The 24519-nt window shown below is 40.3% G+C and overlaps 1 protein-coding gene and 1 pseudogene across 1 annotated transcript in view; both read left to right on the forward strand.

The window, feature by feature from the left end:
• Positions 1 to 24519, forward strand: part of Fam81b (family with sequence similarity 81 member B) — a 102464-nt gene that overhangs the window by 60053 nt on the left and 17892 nt on the right. The gene's annotated exons all lie outside the window — the stretch shown is intronic.
• Positions 14510 to 14621, forward strand: LOC127212540 (uncharacterized; annotated as a pseudogene).

Raw genomic sequence — 24519 nt, forward strand, 5'->3', positions numbered from 1 at the left:
AGCGAACCCTGAGCACAGGCAGGAAATCCTGGAAGTGAACCTGAGCACAGGCAGCCAGCAGCAGGAGAAAGAAAAACAGAATCCATTCATGTATCAAAGAACTAGCAAAGGCGTAAGTAGTTAGACATACATTTTTAATTAGCTTTTGTTTATCTGAATAGACCATTATAACCTTGAAGTTTCACATAAAGAATATGTTGAGGGTTGGAGAGATGGCTCAGAGGTTAAGAGCACTGGCTGCTCATCTGGAGGTCCTGAGTTCAATTCCCAGCAACCACATAGTGACTCACAAACATCTGTAATGAGATCTGGTGCCCTCTTCTAGAGTGCAAGCACACAGGCAGGCAAGACGTTGTATATATAATAAATAAATCTTAAAAAGAGAAAAAGAAAAATGAAAGAATATGTTGAACCAGGGTTGAATCACATATACAATATATTGTAAAAAGTATAACTTTGAATTTCTATAAATATTCATACCAATTTAAAATAGATTTATTGCTTTCTTAGTCTAAGAGGAGATAAAATAATAAATTAGGCAGTTCATATGACTAAGAAGCTTTACGGTTGGTGCTTTATACCATCTTAAGATGGTGGAGTCACATGGCAGGTTGTAAGTCATGTGGTCAACATGGCTGCTATTTAAACACATTTGTGTTTCTACTGATAAATGAAAGTTGCATCCAAGTTATATGCACACACATACACATGGATTTGAATTAGAGTTTTATGTACACATACATATATATATATGTCCTAATAAGAGTTAAACTTAGTTTAAAAACACCATACCCAATACACAAATGATAAATCCTTACCTAAGACTTCACAATATAATCTTAAGATATATGTTTTCTTTTGAGAGCAGAGTGCAAAGAAACAAGAGATAAGAGATTCATAGGAGTTGGGGAGTAGAGCCTAGGCATGAGAGGCTTTAGGAGCGTAAAGCAGAGTTTAGATATCTGGGAGGGGTAGAGTGCATGCTTGCAGTCTAGCTGCAGGAGGTGCGAAAAGGTGAGCATCATGCAGGTCCATGTGAAGAGAGAGGCTGAGACTCAGAGTCACACGGAGGACATAGACACTAAGCAGAATTTAACACCAAATTAACAAATGGTCCACACATACCTCAGAAGTGGTCTTGAGAAAGCTGCTTCCTTCAGAGCAGCCATTGGTGGGCGCAGGTGTGTGTTGTAGTCCACTCCCACCCAGCTCTGACACACTGCATACGTAAGTCACACAGCATAGGAGAGCATCCAGACCAGAGTGAAACGGAGTTTGGAATGAGGAAAAAAGGAATAGCGAAAAGGAGAGGTTTTCATGCTCCCCTGATCACTGGGGCAGTATATTGAGGCCAGGGTTGATACATTTAGAAGCTAGCTATAGGGGTCTAAGGTTCTCCAAAATGCATCTCGATGGGCAGCTTTGATGAGGACACCATTCCCATGTGTGGGGAGAGAAGAAACTCTCAGATCTGGGCATAAGGCATCCCAAGGGCACAGGTGGACTAGAATGGGTCAGTACAGGCTGTCCCTAGTGGGCCATAGTGCGACGGTAGTCAGGGACCAACGGCAAATTGCCCAAGCAGAAGAAACGGTTCACTAAACTAGGATTTTTGACATGGGACAGGAGACCATGCTGGTAGAAGAGAGAATCTCACCCTAGGGCAGCATCTGGATGAAGGTTGGTGAAAAGGGCAGGCACCCAAATCTGTCGAGGGTGGACGTAGAAGGGATCCGGGTGTGCTAAGTCGACGGGAAGGCCCACTGAGTTTTAGAGCACCAATGTTATAATAATAATTAGGTCATACAACATATCTCTTATAAGGAAGTTTACTTGGAGGAAGGGAAGAAGAGCGGAGTTAGGGGGTGGATGATTAGACATGTAACAGACAGACAGACAGACAGACAGACAGGGGAGAAAGCCACGAGGGCAGAAACAGAAAATGTGGGGACTGAGAGAGAACAGAGAGATAAAGAGGCAAAGAGAGAGAGAGAGAGAAGGAGACTGAGGGAGCTGAGGAGGTGGGTGGGGTATTTTTATCCCATGGCACATCTGGTGGTAGTGGCAGGTGATGATATAAGAAGGTGCTAGGGCCCCGAAACGCAGGCTAGTGGAACCACCTGTACACTAACACATATATACTACACACACACACACACACACACACACACACACACACACACACCTCTTCTACATTTCTTTGAATTATAGCATTGAAGAGAATTAGAAGCCATTAAGAGTTAGGTAGGTTCTGTTTGCCTAAAAGTACAAATTTAAAAGTGAACCTCTCTGATCCTTTTTGATTCCCCTTTAAACAGAAAAATCAACTGCACAAAATAATGTGAGCTTAAAGGAAAGAATGAGTTTAGCACACAGTAGGTACTCAATCTATTTCGCCCCATGGGTTCTTGGGTGCTGAAGACATGGTGGGAAGAGGCTAGTACAAAAAAAAAAAGTGTAGGAGCACAAACACTCATGGCTGGCACAAATGATTGGCTATTATAATGTCGAGCTACTGTGTCTTAATTTTGGTTTCCCTAGGAGGTACTTGACTAGCACAAGAGCTTATTGAGGCTATTTCTTAATATTTATATAGGATTCACCACTTCTTGCTACGAATCAGAGTCTAGAGAGCTTCCTTTAGAAGAGCCTTTCTATCACATGCACAGCACTTGTCCCGAGGGGTTCTGCAGGAACCTCAAGCCATTCAGATGTGTGTTTACCTCCATCTCACAGTAGCTGTCTATTGTCAGGCCCAAAATGGGCCCCCAAATGGTGGCCCTGCTGACAATGTCCTGAATGACATATGGACTCAGCTCAGGCTGGACTCTGACCAGACAAACAAAAGGATTGCTAGCAGATAGACAATACTTAAACAGCATCCCTCAGAAATGTTATGAGGAGAGTTTCTGTTTGTCAGGAGAAGCCATTACTTCCATATCCGGATACCCCTACATCCAACTACCTCCAGCAGGGGCATCTGATTTCCAGTTAACTGAAACAAGCCTGTAACAGACTTGATTTGAGGTAATACCAGACTTGAAAAATTACCACATACTAACACTGCTCAAGCCATTCAAATGTTAGTTCCTAAGGTGCTCTGGCCCGCACCCTACTCACTAAATAACTCCCAGCTGGCTCACATGCATCCCGTACCACTACCTGTCCAAGTGCAGGCTCACTCCACCACTTGCTATTCTGTGCTTCTGAGAGTTAGCCTGGCAGTTTGGAGCCTTTCTTTATTCCTACCCAAGAATTAGCCCAGTTCGGTGGTTTCACTGCAAAATTTCTCTCTCAGCCTGTGTTTTTTTTTTTTTTCTTTTTGTTTTGTTTTTCCCCTCTGTAACTTCCTCTCCTCCTTTCTCCATGAAAAACCATCTGCTCCATCTGGCTCCTCTCTTATGCCCAGACAAATTTGTGTCACAAACAAGAGAAATTAGCATTTACAGAAATGCCCATACTCAGAAAAGCATGCTGCTCAGGGGCTGTAAGGCAAGGACTGTTTCTTTTACCCCACGCTACCCAGCTTCTTTCTAATTTCCAAACTTCTGAGTTCTATGTTTACAAAAACGATCTCTACTCTTATTTTCTAAAAAACATTACATAGTGCAGATCAATTAGGTCTTTTAAATTAGCTTTGGAACTGCTGAAGTTTTCCAAAACAGATACAGTGGCCTACTAATATATTATGCAGCATTTTTTCTATATATAGATTAAACAATGACCATATTTTGTGTGATGAAAGGGAGGAGTCTCAAGTCATTTAAGATTTTCTAAACAGTGTGAATGTTCTTTTTTAATGTGTACGGTCTTATGAAAAGGAAAACTCGTTTGGCATATTGCAGAAGCACACAATTACACTAAACCAGTCACGGATAGTGGCCTCTGTGAAGCATCCAGTCCCTGAGTGAGGACAGCTTTCCTTGCCAGTCTTAGATCCAAGAGTATCCCTTACCTCTTTTTGCCATATGACCCTTACCGAAAAGGACTTCTATCCTAAGGCTTATAGGTACACAGCCTGCAGCAACAGTTTAATACTAGTACTTTGTTTCATTCATGTTGGCTTGGAAAACTTCAGTGACCTCTTTAGAGGAATAAGAATGTCACCATTAGAAATCTAGCTAAGATCCTGAAATTTTAATTTATAGACAATCCAAAGGCAAAGAGAGAAGACATATAGTCACAAATCTAGTCAACCACTAAAACAAGCTTTTAAAAAATAAAAAGAATTTTGGTGCCCTCGCAACTGCCACATGCCTGGCTAGCAGGCAGTCCCTGGGGCACAGAGCTAGCAGGCACTGCAAAAACACCAGCGTCTAGCATCAAGCAGACACCACAGTCACGATCACAAATGGATCTGACCTCAGGTTACTCAGAAAAGCCCCACAGAAAGCTCCTGGATTTCTAAGTGGTGAGCATGTGCCCGCGACAGCACCACAGGCCTGGCTGACAGGCAGCTCTTGAATTCCCTGGGGCACAGAGCTAGCCAGACACTGAAAAAAACACCAGCGTCTGTGGATTCTAGCACTGAGAAGACACCACAGTCAGGAACGCTAGTGGATCTGACCTCAGGTCACCCAGCAAATCCAAAGAAAGTTCCAAGGTCCAAGCAGGCACTGGACGCACACTCACACCAGAGACATCACAACGGGTAGATGTCAGTCCCGGGACCATTTGATACTACCAGAAACCAGCAGTACCACCACCACAAGAAGCCCTGGAGATACTATCACAGCCAGCATACAAGAGAAGGATTCCAAATCTAAGGTTATGAAAATGATAGAGGCCTTAAAGGAGGAAAATAAATCCCTCAAACTAGAACAGGAATACACAAAGAAAGAGATGAAGAATTGAACAAATCACTTAAAGAAACAATAAAACAGGAGAAAGACATGAATAAAAGATTTCAAAGACCTAAAAATGGAGATAGAATTTATGAATAAAACATAGTCTGAGATGATTCTAGAAATGGAAACCCTAGAGAAGAGAACAGGATCTACAGACACAAACATGCTCAACAGAATTCAAGAGGTAGAACAAAGAATATCAGGGATAGAAGATATGACTGAAGAAATGGATACAGCAGTCAGAGAAAATGCTAAATCCAAAAAGCTCCTGACACAGAATGTCCTAGAAATCTGGGACACTATGAAAAGACCAAACCTAAGAATCACAGGAATAGAAGAAAAAGAAGACTCCCAGCTGCAAGGCCCAGAAAATATTTTCAACAAAATCATGAAAGAAAACTTTCCTAACCTAAAGAAAGAAATGCCCATAAATATACAAGAAGCCTACAGGACTCCAAAAAATTGGACCAGAAAAGAAAATCCTCCCGCCACATTATAATCAAAACACTAAACATACAGAACAAAGAAAGAATATTGAAAGCTACAAGAGAAAAAAAGCCAAGCCAAATATAAAGAAAAATCTATCATAATTACACCTGACTTCCCAATAGAGACTATGAAAGCCAGAAGGGTCTGGGCGGATGTCATGCAGACACTAAGAGGCCATAGATGTCAACCCAGACTACTATACCCAGCAAAACTTTCAATCACCATAGATGGAGAAAATAAGATATTCCATGACATAAATAGTACCTAACTACAAACCCAGCATTACAGAAGATAATAGAAGGAAAACTCCAACCTAAGCAAGGTAACTTTACACAGTAAAGCAAAGGAAATAAATAACCCCACATCCACAAAAACGAAGAGAAAAGCTAGTGTGTTCTCTCTCTCTCTCTCTCTCTCTCTCTCTCTCTCTCTCTCTCTCTCTCTCTCTCTCTTCCCCACTACCAACATCAAAATAATTGGAACCAATAACCACAGGTCATTAATATCTCTCAACATCAATGGCCTCAACTCCCCAATGAAGAGACACAGGCTAACAGAATGAATGCAAAAATAGGGCCCTCAATCTGCTGCATACAAGCAATAAAGATAGACATAACCTTAGACTAAAGGGCTGGAAAAAGGTATTCTAAGTAACAGACCCAATAAACAAGCTGGAGTAGCCATTCTAGTACCTAATAAAATAGACTTTCAACCAAAACTAAACAAAAGAGATGGGGAAGAACACTTCATACACATCAAAGGAAAATACTCCAAGATGGCATCTCAATTCTGAACATCTATGCCCCAAATACAGGAGCACTCACATTCATAAAGAAATAATACTAAAGCTCAAATCACACATCAAATCCCACTCTTTAGTAGTGGGAGACTCTAACACCCCACTTTCACCAACAGATAGATCATCGTGCGGAAACTAGCACTCGGGAGGCAGAGGCAGGCGGATCGCTGTGAGTTCGAGGCCAGCCTGGTCTACAAAGTGAGTCCAGGATGGCCAAGGCTACACAGAGAAACCCGTCTCAAAAAACAAAAAAAAAAAAAAAAAGAGAGGAGAGAGAGAAACAACAAAACTAATAGATGTCATGAATCAAATTGATATATACAGAAATTTTCACCCAAACACAAAAGAATTCACCTCCTCAGCACCTCACACAAAACCTTCTCAAAAATTGACCATATACTGGTCACAAAGCAAACCTCAACAGATACAAAAAGACTGAAATTATCCCTTGCCATGGATTAAAGCTGAATGTCAATAACAACAACAACAACCAAACAGAAAGCCTACAAACTCATGGAAACTGAACAGTTCCCTACTCAATGATATCTGGGTAAGGAACGAAATAAAAAAAGAAACAAAAAACTTCCTAGAATTCAGTGAATCTAAGGCACAACATACCCAAACTTGTAGGACACAATGAAAAGCAGTGCTAAGAGGAAAGTTCATAAAAGCATCAAGAGCATTGTTTGAAGTCTTGGAAAGGTCAGGGATACAAGGTACATACCTCAACATTATAAAGGCAATAGACATACAGCAAGCCTATAGACAACACCAAACTAAATGGAGAGAAACTTAGATCAATTCCACTAAAATCAGGGACAAGACAAGACTGTCCACTCTCTTCATATCTCTTCATTATAGTACTTGAAGTTCTAGCAACAGCAATAAGACAACTAAAGGGGATCCAAATAGCAAAGAAAGAAGTCAAACTATCACTATTTGCAGATGACATGGTAGTATATAAAAGTGACCTTAAAAATTCTACCAAAGAACTCTTGCAGCTGATAAACACTTCAGGAAAGTGGCTGGATACAAAATTAACTCAAAAAAATCAGCAGCCCTGCTGCATACAAATGACAGACTGAAAAAGAAATTAGGGCAACTTCACTCTTCATAATACCCACAAATAATATAAAGTATCTTGGTTGTAACTCTATCCAGGCAAGTGAAAGACTTACATGAAAAAACTTCAAGTCTCTAAAGAAAGAAATTGAAAATATATCAAGAGATGGAAAGATCTCCCATGTTCATGGATCAGGAAAATCAACATAATGAAAATGGCCATCTTACCAAAGGCCATTCCCATCAAAATTCCAAGACAATTCTTTACAGACCTTGAAAGATCAATTCTCAACTTCATATGGAAGAAACTAGAATGCCTAAAACAATCCTGTACAATGAAAGATCTTCTGGAGGAATCTCCATCCCATATCTCAAGCTGTACTATAGAGCAATGCTAATAAAAACAGCTTGGTACTGGCAGAGAAATAGGCTGATTGGAAAGTGGAATCAAATAGAAGACCCAGAAATAAGCCCATACACCTATTGGCATTTGATTTTTGACAAAGAAGCCAAATCCATACAATGGAAAAAAGGTAGCATGTTCAACAAATGGTGCTGGTCTAACTGGATGTCTACATGTAGAAAAATGTATAGATCCTTATTTACCACTTTAGCACAAAATGAAAGCCCAAGTGGATTAAAGACCTCTACTTAAAACTGGACACCCTAAATCTATTAGAAGAAAAAAATGGGGAACAGCCTTGAACTCATTGGCACAGGAGAAAACTTCCTGAACAGAACACCAACTGCTCAGGCTCTAAGATCAACAATTAACAAATGGGACCTCATGAAACTGCAAAGTTTCTGTAAGGCAAAGGACACTGTCAACAGAACAAAATGACAGCCTATACACTGGGAGAAGATTTCCACCAACCCTATATCCAACAAAGGGCTAATATCCAAACTATATAAAGAACTCAAGAAATTAAACACTACCAAAGCAAATATCCCAATTAAAAAATGGTGTGCAGAGCTAAACAGCAAATATTCAATAGGGGAATAATGAATGCCTGAGAAACACTTAAAGAAATGCTCAACATCCATAGTCATCGGAGAAATGTAAATCAAAATGACTCTGAGATTCCATGTTGCACCTATCTGAATGGCTAAGATCAGAAATTCAAAGTGACAGCACATGCTGGTGATGATGTGGAGAAAGGAGAACCCTCATCCATTGCTGGTAGGAGTACAAAATTGTACAACAACTTTGGAAATTTATCTGGTGCTATCTCTGGAAATTGGGAATAAATTCGCCTTAAGGCCCAGCCATACCACTGCTGAGCGTATACCCTAAAAATGCTCCACCACACAACAAGGACATTTGCTCAACTATATTCATAACAGCCTTTTTCATAATAGCCAGAATCTGGAAACAACCTAGAGGTGCCTCAACTGAAGAATGGATAAACAAACTATAGTTCATTTACACAATGGAATACTACTCAGCTATCAAAAACAACCTTGAACCTTGAAATTGGCAGGCAAATGGATGGAACTAGAGACAATCATCCTGAGTGAGGTAACCCAGACTCAGAAAGACATGCATGGTATATACTCACTCATAAGTGGATATTAACCACTTAAAACAGGATAACCATATTATAATATAGAAACTGATGTGCCACCAAGGTCAATGTATGTGACCTAGATGCTCTGTCAGATGTAACAGATAGGCCGCACAGCCTCCTTGAGGGTCCCACGACATGGGGAGTAGGGGCTACTTCTGACATGGACTCAAGCCTCCCAATATTGATCACTTCCCCCCTGGCAAGATGGCTTTACCAGGCCACAGAGGAAGAGGACATGGGTAGTACAGATGACACTTGATAGGCTGAGGTTAGAGGTTAGGGAAGGAGGGATCCCCTTTCTAAGGACTAAGGGAGGGAGGATAGGGTATGAGGGAAGGATGGTGGGGTTGGGATGTAAAGAATTCAAACAGCAGAACAAGCAGGTAACTTACACTGCTAATCCCACTACATGGGAATAGCTCTGAGACATGAATGTCTATGCATAGACAATACTTCTTGTTGGCCAGAGAACCTCTGTGACTTATTAGACGCCATTCTTCATATGGCATGAAGATTTGCAGATGTCTTAATTCTGCTCATACAAAAAACAGAGAACCAGCCTTAATTGTTCTGTGCATCTTGCACACCTCCTATGTTTTTAATTTTAGGACTGTGTAATGCTTGTGAGAAATTGTATGTTTTCAGAACAAAAGTACTGGACATTGATGGTGGATCAGATGCGACAGGATTCATTGCTTTCAGTATGCTGGGTGCTGACATCTGCACCCTTCATGTCCCAGCTCGAGGCATTTCACTGCTGTTACTCATCAGAACAGGACAGCTTAGAAGAAAGCTTCTGGTGCTGGTTGGTCCAGCATTCCAGACTGTCCCACACAGGACTCCTACTAAGCCGGGAATTTCTCGACATTTAGAAACTGGACCACAAATGCTTTTCCTGGCTTGTTTAACCATCTTCCCAAATTTTATTTGGGCCCCTACAAAGGTATTATTTGCTCCAAATCAGCCTGAAGACACCTTAAGAGAATGATGCCCCATTTCTCTTAAAGGGGGTTGGGCAAGTTTTGGTTTGCTCTGTTGGGCTACAAATACTTATTTCATTGGGAGTTAGTTATAAGTTATTATGGTCTTATACAGAGAAAAAAATGAGGTTGGACTCAGGGATGTCTCTCTTTTCCTTTATCTTTCTTTCCTAGGTATGGAGATAGGGGTTGAAAAGAAAGAAGGGGGGATATAGAAATATATAGGGATGATAGAACAAAAAGTAGATTATTGAATCTACTCAACTTAAGGCCTTGTTACTCACAAATAAGGCTATTTTTTAATTCATTGGTATAGAATTTTGTATATTGATGCAAAATAAGTTTAATTTTGATAGCTTGGTATTCAAATTTAAGATTATTCTTCACACATTTAATATATATTTCCACTCTAATATGAGTTATTGTACCCATACAACTAAATTATAATACAAAGTTTACTTCCAGTATCTTGAAAGTGGCATTGCAGGCTATTTAGGATAATTAAATATTACAAGCTGTTAGTTGATCAACTCATGGTCATGTCAATTGCTAGTTTATTTTTATCACAAGAATATATATCCTAAATATAACAGATAGGATTCTATAGATAGATAAGGTAAAATAAATGTGGTCTTCAAAACATCAGAGACCTACAGAATATGTTTTTATTGTTTTAAAGATTCTTTGACAAGACAGGTTAATTGCTGGCAACACCCAGCCTACCTCAAAGTTGATGATGAACATCAAGGAACCTTCTTATGGAGATGGCTTCAAATGTGGCAAACCAGCCACTGAGCAAAATGTTCTCATTTCTGCCATGGATAGACTTCTGCCCCAAATGGGCAAGCTTGGATGTAGGCAGAGTCAATGGCCAAACTCTGCCAAGACACGGTAAGCAAGTCCTCAATAGTTCCTGCCTCACAAATATGTCTGTCAAATATATTGGGTGAGAAGGCTGAAGATGATGCTCCAACATTATAGAGAGTCTTGGGTGACTGTTCAGGCAGCAAACTGTCTTGTCATTGTTTCATTTTGGAAGCTGCTAAACTGCACTTCCAATTCACTCAGATAATTAAATTATATTCCTTCTCAAGTCTCTGACGGGGTTGAAGGCCAGATAGTTTAGTCTTAAAATTAAGCTTAGTTGTTTAGGAGTTAAGATGTTTTTAGGTCTAGAGAGGTGTTTTAAGTTGATAAAGATGAGATATGATAGATATTGATTTTCATTCAAAATTTAGACTCACCAAGATAGGAAAGATACTTTCTTCAAGTTTGCCAAATACAAATAGCCAAATTACTATGAATGTAACATTTATATATTCCTGATTGTTTCATGGTTCTTCTTGCTGTATGCAGTTTATTTTATTTATGTGTAATAATATAAATGTATATGTAAAAATGTAACAAAAAGGAAAAAATAAGAATTTCTTAAATGCACACAACCACCTCCACTATTTCCTCTTATTTCTCCCAGATAAACTCTCACACTCTCTCTCCCCAGAAACCACGAAAAGGACCACCGGGACCAAGTTCACAGCCCAAAGATTTATTTACCCTAGAGGGAAAAAGGGCAGGAAATAAGTGGCAAAGACAAGAGATAGAGAACTAGGGAGAAGGAAAAAGGAACAAGGGAGATGCGGAAGGAATATTTGCCTTGGATGGAAAAAGAACTCCTTAGGATAGAGAGGGCACAGATGTGGCCCATAGGTAAATGGCAGTTTATAAAGGGCAAAGGATGTCTTAGGATGTGTTTAATTTTGATTGGGCATGTTAATTGGGTGAGCCCAAAGGGGCATTTGATTGTTGGGACTCTAGTACTTTGATAGCTAGACTTTAGTGGTCCATCTCAGGTGAAGGAAGTAGATCAATAAAGGAATAGACATTGGTAGCTAGCTTAAGAAATGTAATCTAGGCCAGGCGTGGTGGCGCACACCTTTAATCCCAGCACTCAGGAGGTAGAGGCAGGCGGATCGCTGTGAGTTTGAGGCCAGCCTGGTCTACTAATCAAGTTCAAGACAGCCAGGGATACATAGAGAAATCCTGTCTCAAAACACACACACACACACACACACACACACACACACACACACACACACACACACAATGTAATCTAACAGTTTTTAATCAAGGAGAGGAGGATAAAAGGCAAAACCTGTATGTGCCATGAGTACCATGCTTGGGCCTGCTGAAGCCCTTCCACCATCAACTGTCAATTGCAGCTCAGCTAGGGGTGGAGGCTCTAGCTGACTGGCTAGATCTCATGCAGGAAACCAAAGCTGCTGTAAGTTTGTGAATGCACTGTCCTTGTCATATCCAGAAGATGCTGGTGTGCTCAGGCCTTCGCGAACCTCTAGCTCTCACTATCTTTCAGCTCTCTTCCAATACAAGCCCTGACCTTTGATGAAGGAATGTGATGTGTCGCATTTGTGGCTGAGCACGCCAGACACTTGTTCTCTGTATTTTGACCTGTTTCGAGTTTCCGCACTAACCTTGTCCACTGAAATGTCTCTGGTGAGGTCTGAGATCTGCACTAATCCATAGGTATAGAAATGAGGATCTAGAGGGCAGTCTGACACTTAACAAAATACTAGTAGTAGGTTCATCTGTTTAGTTTCAATGCATGTGATGGCTCTTGGCCAGATTTATGGCACCTCCTGTGGAGTGGTTCCTAAATCCAATCAGAATGTGGTCACTTATCCCCACAAATACTGTGGTAGTATTGCACCTATGACCATGTCCGGCCATAACTGTCATTATTGTATGTCACAGGTATCACAGGTGGGTAAGAAGACAGCTGATGGCATTTTTTCCTCAGCAGCCTGCCTAGCACCTTCAAGTACTATGAAAAATAGCCAGGAAACCTCCTGTTCAGTACCACTGTGAATTCTCCAAGTCCTCTGATCAAGTGTGTGGTGCCTTCAGCGATAACATCTCACCATCTAGTTCTGCTGAGCCACCAAGAGCGATAGGAATAGTCTGTATTGTTTAGGGTACCCAGGGCCCTGTGGCCAACAACTAAAAGGAGGATTTTCATGCCTGGCAGCTGATTTATTTATTTGGCAACCTATGGCTTCTGGGAGTAGCATTATTCCATATGTACGGTAACTCCAATCAAATGCCTTTATATTAACAGTGTGTGTGTGTGTGTGTGTGTGTGTGTGTGTGTGTGTGCGCGTGCGTGCACATGCACCTGTGAAGGTCAGAGGAGAATCCAACATGGGTTTCACAAATGGAACTCAGGTTGCCAGGTCCCTTTCCTTGTTAACCCATCTCACCAGCCTGAAACATGCATCTTACATTATGTGAGTATAATTTAATGCATTTTAAAAGAGAATTAGACAGAACTACTAATTGGCGAGGTCTTATAAAAATTCATTTTATTTTATAGTTTTATTTTGAAACAATAATTACATCATTCCCCCCTTCCCATTTCTCCCTCCAACTCCTCCAATGCATCTTCTTGCTCCTCTCAAACTCAATCTCTTCTGTTATTACAGGTGTGAGTGTGTATATTCCTAAATAAATAATTACAACTGGCTCAGTTCATATAGTGTTGCCTTATGATCTCAGGGCTGACCATTCAACACAGCTGCCTTAAACAATGATGACACTGACAGACACAGAGCAGGGAAATTCTCAGGGCCTCAATCCTGTGTGGGCGCCTGTGGAGCCCAGAAGAGGGTTTTGGATCCTCTGGAGCTGGATGTACAGGTAGCTGTAAGCTGCCCAACATCAGTGCTGAGAACTCAACTTGGGTCCCTCTGAAAGAGCATCAAATGTTCCCAACCAGTAAGCAACTCTGCCCCTTGCTTGTTTCCTAAGTAGCATACAAAGGAATGCGCTTCGTTATGACATTTAAAAAGAGCATTCTATTTCTTTGAGAATTTCATCCACGAGCACCAGGTATTTTAATCATAATCACTCACCACTGTCCTCTCCAAATTCCTCAGTACATCCCCTTGCCAAACTCAGGACACTCGCACTCTCTCTCTTCTCTTCTCTCTCTCTCTCTCTCTCTCTCTCTCTCTCTCTCTCTCTCTCTCTCTCTCTCTCTCTCTCTCTCTCTCTCTCCTCACCAAGTCTAATTGGTGCTGATCATTTGCACATGGTGCAGCACCTTCCACTGGAACATGGACAACCTACCACTGGCCACACTTCTGCAGAAAATGACTCACCTAGCAGCCATCTGCTTCTTTATGGCACTTTCACATATGCTTTGTTTGGCTGACCCTCTCCTCCCTCCTCTTCCCCAGGCCCCGCACCCATCCATCACTGGTAGCATCCTTACCAGTTTCATGTCACATGCACTCTATTAGCTTCTCCCTGCTTTCTTAAAACTTCTTTGCATTGTGTTCTCTTTTCCACCTTTATGACCAACACCCACACTTGTACCAATATATGTACACAACTTAAAATCAGTATCCATATATGAGACAGAACACACTTTGTCTTTCTGAGTCTGAGTTAGTTCATTTAATATAATAATTTCCTGACTCCTTCATTTTCCTGAAAATTTCATTTCTCTTGACAGCCAAATAAAATGACAATGCGTATATGGACCACACAGTCCTATCCTTTTACCTGCACATGGACATCTAGGCTGATTCCGTTTCCTTGCTGTTATGAATAGCAACAATGCCTATTTCTTGAGGAAATTTTTCTATTTCAAAATATTTTAAAGTAAAAACGGCATTTATAAAAATATAAATAGTTGGATAGAGTATTTGGATAAAAAAAAAAATACTGCTACTAAAAACTCTAATCCCTACCCCTAGAAGCATTACAGGTGTGGCTGCTGTGTCACATGTGCGCCAGTAGGTGGCAGAGAGGAGAGAGGCTATGTCTATGGTCTGTGAATGATTAGTAGCCTAAGATTCTCTGAAAAAAAAAAAAAATGAGCTTGAGATAACCAGCAGTCTACTGGCAGGGAGCTAGCCTGAGATGACCACCAGGGTGGCAACAGAGGCCCCAGACAGAGAGCTAGCCTGCGACAACCACCAGTCTCGTGCCCCACAGGACTGGATGGGCTCCCAGAACAGGGAGCAAGCTGGAGATTTAGAGGAACACAGTGAGCTGGAGACAGACAGAAACAAACGATCCATGAATGGGGCCCCTTGGGCAGGCCAGACGACAAGCCAGCCTGAGGTGACCACCAGTCTGACACCATAAAGCATGGACAAGGAACTAGCCTAGGATGACCACCAGCCAGGCACAGAGTGGCCGAGGGACCAGAACATGCCCAAGATGACCCCAGCCAGGAGCCAAAATGCATGAGCAGGGCACAGCACTCCTGAGACCACCCTGCGACAAGCCCAGACACTCAGAGACCCTGGATGCTGCTAAAAGGATCAAGTAAGTGGTGGAGAAATGGAAGAGAAAGAAAAACAAAAACATGTGGGCATAATAAAGAGAGACAGAACTAGAGACTGGAGGAAAGCTGGTCCTGAGATCATCAGAGTGGGAAAGCTGGCCCTGTCCCTCACCTGCTGTAGCACTCCAGGGACTGGGCCTGTACCTTGCCTGAACAGCACGGTAGAGCTGGGACTGGCTGAGGGGTGTTGTGGGTGAGCCTACGCAAGGGCATGGGAGAGTCAGTGGACTAACCAGCTCAGATATCTCTCAAGCCCAAATCCAGGGCTTTGACTTGGTACACCCCAACATCTACCCCACCCATGAACTGCTGGAATGCACAAAGGGGCCAGTCCTACACATCCAAAACTACGGAATCTCCATGATGCAGGACAACAACTCTGAGTCGCAGTGAGGCTGCAGTATCGACAGAGCAGCAGAAGCCAGCGGCCTCATACCAGGCCAACAAGTCACTACAATGAACATTTTGCAAGCAACGTGCAGACAAAATGGTATGCTGTGGGATGCACTGTGACCCACTACAGCTTCCAAAAGGAAACTTTTTTCTCTGTTGGGAGGGAGGTTGCAACTGTGGAGAGCAGGTGTGAGGAGAGGGAGAGATGAGTGAGATTTAGGTCTATGATATGAAATTCACAAAGAACCAATTGTGTGTGTGTGTGTGTGTGTGTATTCAGCAAAAGAAAGTAAAAAAATTACCACACCAAATATCTACAGCACGTGACAGCTCAACACCATGAGTGGTCTTTTATGACTCTTTTCTAAACTAAAAATAAGTCATCTATGGCAAATGATGGAATGGTCTGACATTTCTTCCATATAAAAGTCTTTATGATATGCAAATAGATATTTTAAGTATATAAACAAAACAGAACAGCCTCTCCTATAAAATAAGGGTCTATTTGTGAAACCTGATGTTACCTCTTAGAGGAAGTGTCAGGGAGGAACCTGAGTTCTTTCGTTAGCAACTCAGGTGGGAGAAAGGAAGACCTGGAAAAAAGCAAGAGTGAACTTAAAGAAGTCAAAATTTCCACACTTTTTAATGTGAAAAAAATTTAATGCACATTGACTCTTATTCCAAAACCTGCCTCATTTTATTTTCCTACAGTTTCATGATAGTAGACACCAAGCTGTCTTATGGATGGCAACATATAAGTCCTTTCAATTTCTGTATTTTTCCTATCCAGTCATACTTTGTGCCAAATCCCAAACAAAAGAAAACATTTCAATTGCTCATTTGGTAATGTGCAAAAAGACTGTAACATCACTTTTTTCCTCCCCTGAGGAGAAATAGAAGAGGCACTGCAAAACAAAAAAACAAAAAACCCCTACAAAACAAAACAAACAAAAACATGACAAGTGATTCCAATCAAAGAGACAGTGGTCCACAATTTACTTAGAAGCTAAAATGTGTTTTCTACAGGAGGTTACCATTAGGAGCCAAGCAATACTCTAAGTATATAATTAGTAAGTGGTAGCTAAATGGTGGGTTTAAAAAACACATTGTAATTCTAAAATCAAATGTAGCAATAACAATGAAATACTAAATATCAATCAGTCCTTGGACAAATTGGCTTTAATTTAACTCATTTTTCCAGTTTTAAAATGTTCATTTGTTTCAAAGTGCCTTTGTTTTAAGAATGTTGATTAACACCAATATTGAAGAAGGTAAAAAAAGATGATTCCCATGTTTGGTACAAAATAACCTGCACATGCACATTCTAAATAGAAAAAAGAATGAACTGAATTGGTATTAAATACATTTTTACTATTTCAATTTCCTGAAAACTCAGGTCCCTGGAAGGCAGAACTGGCAACAAAAAAAAAAAAAAAAAAAAGCCATTGGCTAAACATACCATGAGTGAGCTTCAGTACACAAATCTTAAGTGACTGTACTTTCTAAACCCAAGATGGGTCACATCATCTAAATGCAGGAGGAAATAACTGCGAAGCACATGGCACCCCTAAAAAGCAGGTGGGTGAATGGCAGGCGCTGTGTCTAATGCAGGCAGATGGCAGTAGCCCAGTCAGGGGGAAAAACAGAAGGACGTGGGCACTGAGCTACACGGCCACCTTCTCAGCGCATCTCTAGCTGGGTCAGGCTATACAATGAGGAAAAATAAGCAGAAGAGAGCATTGTTAGGTCTGTGAAGTGTTGGACCTCCTCAGTCTCCATCAGGATGCTCAACGCTCCCACTGAAAGATTTCTATCACCAGGACTGGAAAACACCAGCTACAGTTCTGTGTAAGACAATGACCTCTGACAAACAACTAAAGGGTATTATTACCAATTCATTTGACTTCACAAAATACAATGAGCTTGCTGCTGAGAAAAACCACATACAATAAATGTTTATGACTGAAAAACACTGTTGAGACAAGATTTCACTGTGTAACTCTGGCTGGTCTGGAAATATCTATGTAGAGTAGGCTAACATCAAATTCAGAGATCTGCCTGCCTCTGCCCACACGTGCTGGTATTAAAGGTGTGCATCACCATGATGCCCACTGGAACACTTAAAGCCACAATCTAAAGTACGTGGCATAGGCTATTTAAATATATAAATGACTCTTTGGGGAAAAAAAATAGGTAACTCTACTTTTAGGTTTTAAATCCTGAAACTCAAAATATTATGTCTCTTATTGATAACACGAAACATTAAGACACTGATTTTTTGTTTTATTTTAGATATTTCATATCTTTTCATCATGAACAGAAAAACTGTATGAATAAGTGAATATTATCTGCATCATTTCCCCCAGAGTTTTCCATTAACGTGTGTTTTTAAATGCAACTCTATAGCTGAGCATTATATCCATTAGCAGTCAAAATCTTACAAGTATTCATATTACGGTTCTTCTCTGAGCTGAAACTAGCAGGAAGACTATAAGAGCACGTGATTTCACCAAGACTTGGTCTGAAAAACTCTGGGATTAAAAAAATTAAAATTTACTTTTTCATAGAATTTTTAAAATGGCTACAAAGGCTTTATATGCTATTATACACTATTATACCATGATAATGTAAAAATATAACGTTTGTGTGGGCAGTGGTGGCACACACCTTTAATCCCAACACTGGGGAGTCAGAGGCAGGTGGATCTCTGGGCTCCAGGGCAACCAAGGCCACAGAGCGAAACCCTGTCTCGGAAGCAAACAAACAATAACAGTTTGTAAGTAGCTGTTAGACAACTAAGGAACCGAGGGTTTAACTTTCCTTATGGACCAAGTCAGAGTGTCTTTTAGGTTAAAGGCAGGTCAATGGCTTCTGGAAAGTTACACGCCTGACCTTAAGAACTTCAACTTCTCTAGATTAAAAGAAGTGGGGGAAGCAATGGATGATTAAAACTATAGCTTTACAGTTATTTGTTTTCATTTATTTATTGTTTTTTAAAGATGGGACTTCACTGTGTATTAATGGCTGGCCTGTAACTCACAGAGATCCACCCACCCCTGCCTCCCAAGTGCTGGGATTAAATGCGTGCACCACCACGCCCAGCTTGATATAGTCTTAGATACAGTCTTAAATATGTTGTTTTGGTGAAAAGTCCTGATTCACTGCTTCATTCACAAGTGTTTTCTTCGATTCCTTACTGTAAGTCTCACAATCCACGATTACTGTGTCGACAGTTTCTGATTCAGCTCCAGTGTTCTTTTATCACCGTGAGTTTTCAGCGTTCTTTACCAACACCTGTGTGAAACCACATACAGAAGTTTGGGGAGCAAACTTTCAGAGGGTAAAACCAACTACAGTGATGTAGCTGTTACTTTCCTGTAACAAATTACTCAACTAAAGTTAGCATATAAACACTGTGCATTAATAAGAATGTCGATACCCTTGCCTGCTATAATTATCAGTTGTGCATAAAATTAAGGGCTTTGCTTGCACTCTTGTCACTTGTAAACCCTGACCCTGCATCCATATGTCTGCTTTTTGCAGGGTGTCCCAATGGAGCGCTGTTTAAAGCATGGCATATGATCTACACTCTAGGTTTGGGTTTTGACAAGCTTTTCATAATTTATTCACCATTCCACAGCTAGAAGGGTCAATTCTACCTGATCATTCAGTTGGTTTGCTGCTTTTCTGTTGTCAAATACTGCAAAAAGTGTGGGACTTTGCTCTTGCAAACCAGCACAGTACTGTATAGCAGGCAGTTTCCTACTACACAGTGAGATGCATGGTGAGAGGAGCTTATTCTAGAGGGAGAACCTATCTGTTTCCCAAGGCCGCTCACTGTCAAAACACCCTTAAAGGAGATTGCCTGCAACAAAGAGCAGTTGGGACCCTTCTCATGATATCTTCAGATATGCAATAAACTGTTCATGAATTTTGCTAGATAAGGATTTGAATTAGCACCTCCCAATTATAAATCTCTACATATCTGATAAACGACTTTTGTATTTGTCATTCTCTTTATGGTCCACAAGGAAAACAAAAACAAAAACAAAAACTACCTTTCAAATAAGCTCCTTAACATTTTTCCCTTCTCTTTCACTTACAAAAGCTTGTAATAGGCCCTGCATCTTGCCTGGGTAGCACAATATAGCTGGCCTGCTGGTGTGGGCACAGGGGAGTCAGCTCTGAGGACATCAGAGTGGGAGAGCTGGCTCTGTCCCCTTGTGGGCTGCAGGATTGGATGAGCTAGTAGAGGAGTGAAGGAGAGCTCGCCCTGTTGATGTGGGCACAGCTACCCACCCAGCTACCACCAAGGCCCAGACCCAGAGCTTTGAGTTGGCCCATCCCAATATCTATCCCATCTATGAACTGCAGGAGCACGTGAAGAGGCCAGTCCCACAGTTCCAAAGCTGCAGGATCTCCAGGACACAGGGCAAAAACAGGATGTCTGAGAGGAGTCCCAGGTAGGATCTAGTATTGATAGCGTAGCAGAAGCCAGAGGCCTTGAACCAGACCAACGACTCATTACAATGAACACTTCCAAGCAAAGAAGTGTGGACAAAAGGGAATACTGTGGGACACACTGTGGCACACTACAGCTTCAACACTGAGATTTGTTTTTGTTTTCTTTGCCAGGAAGAGGTTGGAGGGCCGCTACAAAGAGACAGCAAGATGAATGGGATTAGGGTCCATGATGTGAAACTCACAAAGAATCAGAAAAGTTAAATAAAACAAATAAAAAGAAAGCTCGTAAAACTACATTGATAAATTGACATGTATGTGAGAATTTTGTTGTTGTTGTTGTTTTTTTTTCTTTGTTTGTTTTTTGAGACAGGGTTTCTCTGTGTAGCCCTAGCTGTCTTGACTCACTTTTTAGACCAGGCTGGCCTTGAACTCACAGTGATCCATCTGCCCTCTGCCTTCCAAGTGCTGGGATTAAAGGTGTGTGCCACCAAGCCTGGCTGTGAGGATAACTTTTAATCAGCCATATTTTAGCACAGAAAATAAAATATCTAAACATGCCATTATTTATTTTCTTTAAATGGCTAAGAGAAAGTTTTTTATGGAACCAAATATTTGTGACTGTGCTCAGGAACATAGATTTAGGTTACTTTAAATTCCATGCTCTCATACTGCTAATAATTTTACAATATTCTTACAGTAACAGAACAAAGAAAGTCATGAATCAAAACACTTCTAAAGTTCATTGATGGAAATAAACCCTATTTACTATTCTATGAGTGGGGCAGGGTGAATGTGGAGACATGAGAATATGCCACAAAGAAACTCTTGGTCATCACTCTTTTCCTTCCTTGATGGGCTGCAGGGGTCTAGTTCCGGCTTTCACAGGAAGAGAAACCTCCTGATACCATCTTGCTTGCCCCTCCCGTGTATGCAGTTCTTTAGAATACAGCTCACAACTGGCAATGACAGAAGAGTTTTTAAACGTGTGCCCTTTACCCTCATTGGTTTGGACTTTTTCTCAAAGAAATGGTTTTTCTCAAAAAAAAAAAAAAAAAAAAAAAAAAAAAAAAAAAAAAAAAACTTAGTATGGCTTCCTGTTGAATCTACAACTATTTTTAAGCATGGCTTAATATCTTAGTTTTTCATGCCAAGAATCTTAGCTTTCAATATAATACTAAGAGAATTTTATAACCAAATGTAAAATACTAACTACATGTTCAGCCTTCAAACCATGTAACTATTTCTCTACTTCCAACAGATGCAACATTAATTGTAGTATTGTGGCCAAAGAATGTGATATTCATCTTTTAAATCTTCAATAATAATAGGGTAGGTACGAAAAGATAACTAATATTTTAAATGTCGTTAACAGCTTACATCAATGAGCTCAGGGTCATCTTTCGCATAGAGGTGTCTTAAGAGGTACCAACGTGCAGCGGATACAATGGAGCTGGGGTATCCAGGCTGGTATACCACTCTTTCCAAAAGTCGCCGTGTCTCTCTAGAGAAAAACCAAGTAAAATTACTTCTAAGCACTTAAGTTACTATGGCAGACTTTATGTACTGGTTCATACATGCATTACCTTTCTCGTTCTTACTCTGACAAGAAAAGTAACAGCTATTATTTATTAAATGTTTATTATGCACAAAGCACTATGACACTTAATCATACTTAATGTTCCACATCCTTACTGCTGTAGTTATTCCTACTGCAGATAGGCAAACTTAAAGCTCATTCAAATACAATGAGGAGAAAGTTCCAAATTGTATGAGCATTTCTGTGTGTTCAACCTGTTTTTTCTGACTGAAAAGTATGCAGAAAAAGATCAGCCAGGCATGGTGGTGCATGCCTGTAAGCTCAGGTCTAAGAAGGTGAAGGCAGAAGGCTCACAAGATCCAAGGTCGCCTTGGCTACACAATAAGACCTAGCTCAAAAACCTAGAAAGTCCACTGGGAGAAAAAAAAAAGTTTTTTAAACAAGTAACCTAACCAACCAACCACCTACCTACCAATAATACAGATATGGTAAATGGAAAAAGAAATGTTATTATGTGTACAGGAAGCCACATGGATAAAATCAAGCACTTAGTGTCTTCAAGAATATATACAATAATATATGAACTCAACTCATATAATTACAAAATGATTTACAGTTATGCTCTCATTTTTTTCTCTCCTAACTTACAAGCATTTACAACCCTCCAAACTCCTTAATAAAATAAATAAATAAATAAATAAATAAATAAATAAAACAACTAATTTTAGAAGGGCTAAGTAGAGATCACATAAACAGCAGTGGGTTTGGGCAGGAACTAAGGAATTTGTCTTGAAGAAGTCCATGCACAGTGTTACACCACAATCACAGCTTCTTCCTGGACTGCATATTTTAGCGGATGACTTTAGGAAATAACAACAATGGTAAGAAGCCTAGCAGGGTCACATAAGAGCCAGTGTGCTCCCAAGGTGCATCAGCAGGAAGGACTGACCGGGAAGTTTACCGACAGAACATTTCTCAGTGAAACAGCATGCACGCACGCATGCATGCATGCACGTACAGACAGGGGCCCTCACCAGGTGAATGTTATAAACAGAATTTCTGTAGAGCTGCAGGATCTTAATTCATCCTTTAGTCTTATTTTTGAGGGGGCATATTTATATAGTGAGCTCTATTTCTATAAACCTATTCTATATTCTGTGTCAGGGATGCTTATTCCTAAATCATTGTTTTATTTATGATGGACATATTAGAACCAGATGTTATTTTTAGAATTTTTAAGTACTCACCTATACAAATGACATTTAAGTAATGCTCTTCACATTTGTGACTCCCATCCCAACCTCTAATTATATTACCAAAAAACTTTCTTTTAATCTAAACAGTCTTTGACTTTTCTAGACATGAAAGTATATATTTACAAATAGGTTTATTTTTCAACATTTGTTAATTTTTTCCAGTTTGTTAAATTAGCAAAACTGCTGTTAATATAACCTCATCTATAATCCAGAATATAATTCTAGAATGCACATTATACTGATGGCTCATCCTAAAAAAGAAAGAGATAAAAAACCCCAAGGCATCTTCACATGAAAGGCTTTCATGCTAAACTTGTCACATTTATATCTATGTACCATTTTTTGTTAAATAAATATGAAATGTTTTCTTCCCCACTGCAATGCAGAATGAGATTTCCCTAAAGTAGCAATATAGAACATCCCAAAGCTTGTTACACTAGTTTATCACATTATAAATCCTCCTTTGATCAGTTCTTAGGAGACTTTACAATGAAGTATGATTTCCAAGGAAAAAATAAACACAGATTTCTTATACCTTGCTCCCATCTTACGGTTGAACTGCAACAAAGCTTGCAAGAAGACAGCCAGAGGACAAAAGCAAACTTTCAAGGCCTCACTTGTAGCCTCTTGAACCAAGGATGGCCAGTGATCACTTGAAACATTAGCCTAAAATGTGCAAAATAATATAACTCAAAAAATTAACTCAAAGTTTTGACATGTTCATTTTCGTAGCCCAGCTCTCGCTATGAATTCATCATACAAATACTACAAGAAGCACAATTTTAATTACTAAAAAATTATCTAGGATTGGTTCCTTGCCCATATGGATCAATAAAACAAGGTACATTGAGATAAGGGAAGATCTCAAAAGAAAGCATCAGTTATAACATGAAAATATTTGTTAAAAGAAAAATACATATTATAGATGATAATCCTATTAACTAGCAATCATTTCTCTAGTCTACCAAATTTAACATGTCCTGAATTTTTAATAATGGTTATGGTGGTTTGAATAAGAAATGCAACACCCATAGGCTTATAGGTTTGAATGCTTGGCCACCAGGCAGTGACACTACCAGGATGTGTGGCCTTGTTGGAGGAAGTGTGTCACTTCTGGTGCACTTTAAGGTTTCAACTGCCCAAGCCAGTCCATCTCTCAGTTTTTACTGTTGCTGGCAGATCCAGATGTAGAGCTCTTGGCTACCCTCCAGCACCATGTCTGCCTGCATACCACCATGCTTCCTGCCATGATAATATACTAAACGTCTGAAACTGTAAGCAGCCCCAGTTAAAATGCTTTCTTTATAGGAGTTGCTGTGGTCATGGCATCTCTTCACAGCAAGCAGAACACTGACTAAGGCAATGGTACATGTACAGCGCTGCTTTTCAAAAAACCATCTGAGAAGGAAACCTGAAATTTAATAAAATTACAATATAGAACATACAAAGCAGATGAGGGGAGAATCAAGCCAAAGTCATTAATACTAAAAACAAAGCATTGGCATTGCATGGGAGAAATGTGCATGCATCTTCAGTTACAAACAAGTTTTTATAAAAAGTATTGACTCAAAAATAACAAGTACTTCCTACAAAACAGTAACTGAAAACAGGTGGCAACAAAACTAAGAATAAAAAGTTACTAAAACTATACCTGGAGTTTTGGATGTAGTGTGCTTGACAGGCGGGCATGAAGCCCTGGGATCCGTGCCCAGCACTGCTTAGACAAGGTGGCACATGCCTGCAATCCCAGCAG

This window comes from Acomys russatus, chromosome 30 (assembly GCF_903995435.1).
Source record: "Acomys russatus chromosome 30, mAcoRus1.1, whole genome shotgun sequence".
NCBI lineage: Eukaryota > Metazoa > Chordata > Mammalia > Rodentia > Muridae > Acomys > Acomys russatus.